This window comes from Oncorhynchus nerka, linkage group LG27 (assembly GCF_034236695.1).
Source record: "Oncorhynchus nerka isolate Pitt River linkage group LG27, Oner_Uvic_2.0, whole genome shotgun sequence".
Taxonomy (NCBI): domain Eukaryota; kingdom Metazoa; phylum Chordata; class Actinopteri; order Salmoniformes; family Salmonidae; genus Oncorhynchus; species Oncorhynchus nerka.
The window spans coordinates 30,635,404-30,642,804 of NC_088422.1; the positions used below are offsets into that span (position 1 = coordinate 30,635,404).

The 7,401-nt window shown below is 41.2% G+C and overlaps 1 pseudogene; it reads left to right on the forward strand.

Annotated features, from left to right (window-relative positions):
• The first annotated feature begins 2,630 nt into the window (after window positions 1-2,630).
• On the forward strand, window positions 2,631-3,730 carry LOC135565108 (ankyrin repeat domain-containing protein 39-like; annotated as a pseudogene).
• The last annotated feature ends 3,671 nt before the right edge of the window (window positions 3,731-7,401 follow it).

Below are 7,401 nucleotides of genomic sequence, written 5' to 3' on the forward strand. Positions count from 1 at the left end.
GCTGTCAGCTTTGGTCCTATGACATGAGCCCAGGGGGGAAGAGACAGTCTGTCTGAAACCATGGGAAATGTAAGTATTTTACCTATTCATAATGTGGAAGTAGGTCTATTCACTAAAGGTTGTGATGGTGCTTATCCAATGGTGGGAGGGATGTTCCTATAGTTGCATAGTAAATTCTAGCTAAATGACAATTCTGAAGATGGAGTTTGTTTGGCTGTGATGTCTCACCTCATGCCAAAATGTACAGGCTAAGGGAATTTGTGAGTGACATTTACAATTTTGCAAATAGGGCAGTTTCCCTTCAAGAAGCTACCCCATAAGTTGAAAATAAATGGAAATTGACACATTTATACACTGTGATACATTGGCGGCTAAAGAAATAAGAGCAAAGGACTCAGAGATAGCCTATAGGCAAATGCAGCAGCCAATGGTGACCCATCATTCAAGGCAGATGAGCCCCACATATCAATTTGCAAACAATGTAAAACATTTTTTATCATTGAGTTAATAAAGCCACATTCAACTTGGGTCTCTTTTTTGCTTTCTTGAGTAAGGCAGCTCCAAAATTCAGGTGTTTTAGCCTAGCTCAGTGCTTTCTGTAGCAGCCAGTGGAAAATACGAAACGTAAGGGGTTGGTCATGTTCTCTAGCTGCGCCATGATTGCCTCAATGTTCTGTCACTCATTGGGAAACTATGTCACCACAAAATCTACGGGGTAGAGCTTGAAAATCCAAGCCCCTTGGGTGCTGCCATAGAGTTACACTAGAAGTGCCCATCCAACAAGGCTCAAAGTCATTGGCCACAGATCAAATGATGTCAAATCACGTTATACAGTGGGGCAAAAAAGTATTTAGTCAGCCACCAATTGTGCAAGATCTCCCACTTAAAAAGATGAGAGAGGCCTGTAATTTTCATCATAAGTACACTTCAACTATGACAGACAAAATGAGAAAAAAAATCCAGAAAATCACATTGTAGGATTTTTAATGAATTTATTTGCAAATTATGGTGAAAAATAAGTATTTGGTCACCTACAAACAAGCAAGATTTCTGGCTCTCACAGACCTGTAACTTCTTCTTTAAGAGGCTCCTTTGTCCTCCACTCGTTACCTGTATTAATGGCACCTGTTTGAACTTGTTATTAGTATAAAAGACACCTGTCCACAACCTCAAACAGTCACACTCCAAACTCCACTATGGCCAAGACCAAAGAGCTGTCAAAGGACACCAGAAACAAAATTGTAGACCTGCACCAGGCTGGGAAGACTGAATCTGCAATAGGTAAGCAGCTTGGTTTGAAGAAATCAACTGTGGGAGCAATTATTAGGAAATGGAAGACATACAAGACCACTGATAATCTCCCTCGATCTGGGGATCCACGCAAGATCTCACCCTGAGGGTTCAAAATGATCACAAGAATGGTGAGCAAAAATCCCAGAACCACACGGGGGACCTAGTGAATGACCTGCAGAGAGCTGGGACCAAAGTAACAAAGCCTACCATCAGTAACACACTACGCCGCCAGGGACTCAAATCCTGCAATGCCAGACGTGTCCCCCTGCTTAAGCCAGTACATGTCCAGGCCCGTCTGAAGTTTGCTAGAGAGCATTTGGATGATCCAGAAGAAGATTGGGAGAATGTCATATGGTCAGATGAAACCAAAATATAACTTTTTGGTAAAAACTCAACTTGTCGTGTTTGGAAGACAAAGAATGCTGAGTTGCATCCAAAGAACACCATACCTACTGTGAAGCATGGGGGTGGAAACATCATGCTTTGGGGCTGTTTTTCTGAAAAGGGACCAGGATGACTGATCCATGTAAAGGAAAGAATGAATGGGGCCATGTATCGTGAGATTTTGAGTGAAAACCTCCTTCCATCAGCAAGGGCATTGAAGATGAAACGTGGCTGGGTCTTTCAGCATGACAATGATCCCAAACACACCGCCCGTGCAACGAAGGAGTGGCTTTGTAAGAAGCATTTCAAGGTCTTGGAGTGGCCTAGCCAGTCTCCAGATCTCAACCCCATAGAAAATCTTTGGAGGGAGTTGAAAGTCAGTGTTGCCCAGCAACAGCCCCAAAACATCACTGCTCTAGAGGAGATCTGCATGGATGAATGGGCCAAAATACCAGCAACAGTGTGATTTTCTGGATTTTTCTTTCTCATTTTGTCTGTCATAGTTGAAGTGTACCTATGATGAAAATTACAGGCCTCTCTCATATTTTTAAGTGGGAGAACTTGCACAATTGGTGGCTGACTAAATACTTCTTTGCCCCACTGTATATACAGTAGCTTTGATTGGATTGATCATGTTAACATTATACTTTCATCATGAATCAAGTCGACAATACACTGGCAAATCCTTTTCAATTTTTGTCATATGAAGATAAATAATGAAGAGAAATGATAGATAAAACTTACCAGTGCTCATTGGCCATTGGACATAAATATTACACTACCCGTTGGAAATCGCAAATTCAACAATGAGTGGTTTGGAAAGAAACAGTGGCTAACTGCAAGTATTGCAAAGCAATCACCAGCATGCTATTTGGTGGAGCGGGTGTGTTGTCCAAGTCTGGGTTTAAGGGTCTATTTTCCAAGCTTAAAAGGATAAACATTCAACATTGGCCATGCTGTCAAACCAGCATGACTTCTGCTGCGCTCAAAACAACTCGAAAGTCGTAACTGGGAAATCTCAGACTTCAGGTAGTTCAAGACAACTGGGAACTTGGAAAAAACATGCTCCAACTGAGAAAATATGTTTTGAACGGTCATCCAACTCGGAATTGCAAGTCGGGAACCTGGGCCTCTTACTAGAGCTCCGACCTGAAGATTGTCCCTGCTGTAGTGACTGAAATGTGAGTGATTTTACAGGTAACTGGTCTGCTGCAATGGATGGAGACTTGGAGCGGGTCAAATCACTTCTCCAGAAGGGTACAGAACCTAACCTAAGAGATTCAGCTAATTACACTGCTCTGGTGAGGATGTGGCTTCCTAGGCTCATGATCAATGATCATGATCATTGTAACCTATGATATTTTTATAACACAGGAATGAGTTGAACTGATCCTCCTAACTATCAGTGGTATGGTATTGTATTGTGATTTTATTTCAGCACTATGCCAGTCACAGTCGGCATGAGTCTGTATGTAAGTTCCTTCTGTGGGGTGGGGCATGTACCAACCCTCAGACGCCAGGTGGGGCCACTCCTCTTCACCGATCGGCCTACTGTGGACATCCAGCTGTTGCGTCACCATGGGGCAGATCCCCAGCTATGTGATTATGATGGATCCTCTCCATTACATAAGGTTCATTACTAGTCCAAAAAATAATAATAATACATTTGAGTCCTTTAGCAACTTACAGTAGTGAGTGCATGCATTTCTGTACTGGTCACCCATGGGAATCAAACTCTCAACCCTGGTGTTGCAAGCACTGTGCTCTACCAACTGAGCCACACAGGACCACAATCATGCAACACAAAAACTGCAATTCAAAAACAATAAGTGCAACATTTGTTGTAAGGCAATACTGTAATTATATTACACACAATGGTGTGTCTTTTGTGTGTTGACAAATGGAGCAGGCTGCAGAGTAGGGCCATGAAGAGGTATGTAGACTGCTTTTCCAGTGCTGTCCCTCCCTCTGGAGCCATGCAAACAAGTCCTAGGTACCTTACCAGCTAGCACCAGATGGACTTCTGAAAGAGCTTCTGGAACACCCACAATAACACTGGGACATCGAGCTCAACACATTAGCCATCTGGTTTACTAGCAGCTTATCTGTGAGACGTTCATTTTTGTGCAGCTGTTCTGTATTTGTTTTCTTGAGGTCCCCACCTAAACTGCCTGGCATGAGATTGATTTTATCAGGTGTAGTTTTTTGTCAACCAGCAGGGGAAGCAAGTCTACCAGCAATTGGTTTACTTTATGAACTAGCTATTTTTGAATGTTCACAGAGTGCTATGGCATCAGTGTTGGAAAAAGTACTCAATTGCCATACTTGAGTAAAAGTATAGATACCTTAATAGAAAATGACTCAAATAAAAGTGAAAGTCACCCAGTAAAATACTGCTTGAGTAAAAATCCACAAGTATTTGGTTTTAAATATACTTAAGTATCAAAAGTAAACGGAATTGCTAAAATGTACTTAAGTATCAAAAGTAAAAGTATAAATACTTTCAAATTCCTTATATTGAGCAAACCAGACGGCACAATTTTCTAGTTTTTTTTATTGACGGATAGCCAGGGGCACACTCCAACACATAATTTACAAACAAAGCATTTGTGTTTAGCGAGTACGCCAAATCAGAGGCAGTGGGATGTTCTCTGACCAGGGATGTTCTCTTGATAAGTGTGTGAATTGGGCCATTTTCCTATCAAAATGTAACAAGTACTTTTGAGTGTCAGGAAAAATCTATGGAGTAAAATGTACATGATTTACTTTAGGGATGTAGTAAAGTAAAAGTTGCCAAAAATATAAATAGTAAAGTAAAATAATGATACCCCAAACATGTACTTAAGTAGTAATTTAAAGTATTTTTACTTAAGTACTTTACATCACTACGTGGCATGCTGATTCTGACAACCTGGCCCTGAATTTACGAGGTCTGGATGGCTCATGGATAACTGCAGTAGCAGACGCCTGTTTGTCTGTATTAGCTGCTTTGAGCCATAGAGCAATTTCACGTCTGTGAAAAAGATGTACTGGAAAACTGATGATGGGATCAAGAATAAATCTGGCAGTAGTTTGCTTCTTGTTCTTCTGTTTTTCATAGAACTTTGTGAAACTGAAAAGAGGCTTTCCATATGGTGTGAGCACATTTACCATGGTGTGAGACTGAAAGGGGAATGCCTAGTCAGTTGTACAACTGAATCAGAGAGGTGCGGGGGGCTGCCTTATTCAACATCCACATCTTTGGCGCTCGGGGAACAATGGGTTAACTTCCTTGCTCAGGGGCAGAACAACAGATTTTTACCTTGTCAGCTCGGGGATTCGATCCAGCAACCTTTGTGTATGATCGTGTTGTGAGGAAGAACTAATTCTTCAGCTGCATTAAAAAAGACAGCCTAGGATTTTCCATGGACAAAGGAAGTAGTGTCAGCCTCAACAAAAAGAGGATTAATCAAGAAAATGATTTGGCTTTAGTTTGACAACAAACATTTGAAAGAAAAATGTCTGTTCAATTTTGCTGTATAAAACTTAATAATAATAATAATAATGTGAAAATTAATGGATTTATTATCTTGACAATAGATCTTTTATTGGATCAAGTCTATAGCTTTTTTGGTTACGCACACCAGAGTAAAAAATACCATCTTATATGTTCTGGACAGTAGCTACTTGGCCAACACCCTTTCCTATGAATAATTAGCCAAATAAATGGTTTAGAGTATCAGCTGTGAAGTGTGGGAGGCTAAACATTATGCCTCTGCTCTGTCTGCTGTCTGTTCAGGCTGATTAGATCTCAGCTCATGACTTTCCTTATGTGAACCTCACTTTCTCTCTCACTCTGGAACACCACCTTCACCATCCCCGATCTCTAGTCTCACCCTTCATGCCCTTCCTCTCTGCTTCATGTATAGTCTACTTTTAGTTTTGTTTTTGGCTCTTATTCCTGCCTCCCTTTTCTTTCCTTTTATCCTGACCCTACCTATTGGTCTTCTGTCATTCTCTTCCCTGCTCCGCTTTTCTCTCCCAACAGGCTCAGTGTAAATATGGATACATGAAAGAAACCACACACTGGAGTCTGAGGAACTTTCATTGGGCCCGGCTGGTGGGCGGTGTTTCCATTGCGGCCCTCAAACTACATCCAGTGGCGTGACTGGAGGGGTGCCAGGCCACATCTGGAGCTCATTGCAGCTGATGCCACACTCCACTAGGGGGGAGAGGTGAGGGGGGGGTGAATGTCATCCTGGTTAACCAGGCCAAATGAGCCGTTAACCCTCAGTGACAAGAATGTCCTTTCACGTTGTGTTGTGTTTGTGTGACTTACAACAACATATATGCGAGAACACCTCATGTTCTTGTGGTCCTTTGGCCATTGGACGATATGGGCAGATATTCAGGGCAAAAGGCAATGTTCCAATTGCAATGTTTTGTGGGTGCCATGGAAAATAAAGAATAATTTGTCTGAAGTGAGCTGATACATTACAGATGGCACACAGATTATCATAGCTAATCATGGCGGCCTATATATGATTGTTTCTTTGCCAGATTTTGTGAGACTTAAATAATCAATCTAAAAAGTTTATGCTGTCTCAGGTTTGCCAGTGAGTGAGCTAATGAAAACCCTATGTGGCATTGGGGGAACTGGAGGAATGTTAAAAGTCTTTCTCATTCCTTTTGGATATGCTTTAATGTGTCAGCTTGAATGGGAGAATAGCTCGCTCTTTGATGTGGGAAACAAGTTCATGGAAACTGGCTTGTAATGGGTACAAATCTACTCTTGAACTGAGAATAATCAACATATTGCTGAACAACAATACAACTTTGCTACCTATGTCATATGAACTTAAAAAACAGAGATCAAAAGGTAATGTTTGCACTACATTTGAATTTACATTAGATTACATGTATTTTTGTCATGATTTCAAAGCCTTTTACAGATAGGGTCAACTCATCTCATTCACAATATTACTATTTTCACAATTCCCACATTTTGATTATTTGTGTATACATCTGTTTGCCTGAAAGTGTAAACAATATGGATGATTCACTGAAAAGAGCATGTGTAATTTCCCGCAAAGTATGTCTCTCTCTCTCTTTACAACTATCTTCTCCTTATCTGAAAACTAAAGGAGGACTCCACAAGACCAGGAATTTGGATACTCTATTTAGTGAGATTTATTTGGAAGCAATGAAACTTCGCTTGGGCCTAGAACTCACTTCCTCAAGGAGACTAAGTTAAACCAGAACTGGATGTTACTCCGGCTGGCAGATGGCGATATTGAGTTGTTCTCATCTTACTGTCCAAACGCATTGTATGCAGCCGGCAATACAGTCGTATCCCCTGTGGACCAATTCTCACCTAAAACATTCTCCATTCAGGCTGCAAATGTTTCGATTTCCTCAACTTTATGTAATGGCGAGAGTGCAAAAAAAAATTGTGTTCCATAAAGAAAGTATGGATAATTTCAATTTCACCTTCTTGCCATTAAAGCAAAGCATTTGCAGCCTGAATGGAGAATGTTTTAGGTGAGAACTGGTCCACGGGGGATATGACTAAGATGAAATGACTCAATGTCGCCATCTGCCAGCCTTTGAGCTAACATGCTCCACAAAAACACACAATCAAGCCTTTCTGCTCCTCTGGCCCCAGTAGGCCCTCTTTAAAATGGACGACTGCACTAACTCAAGTTATCCAAAACTAGTGTTTTCAGACCATCTTCTATTTCTGAG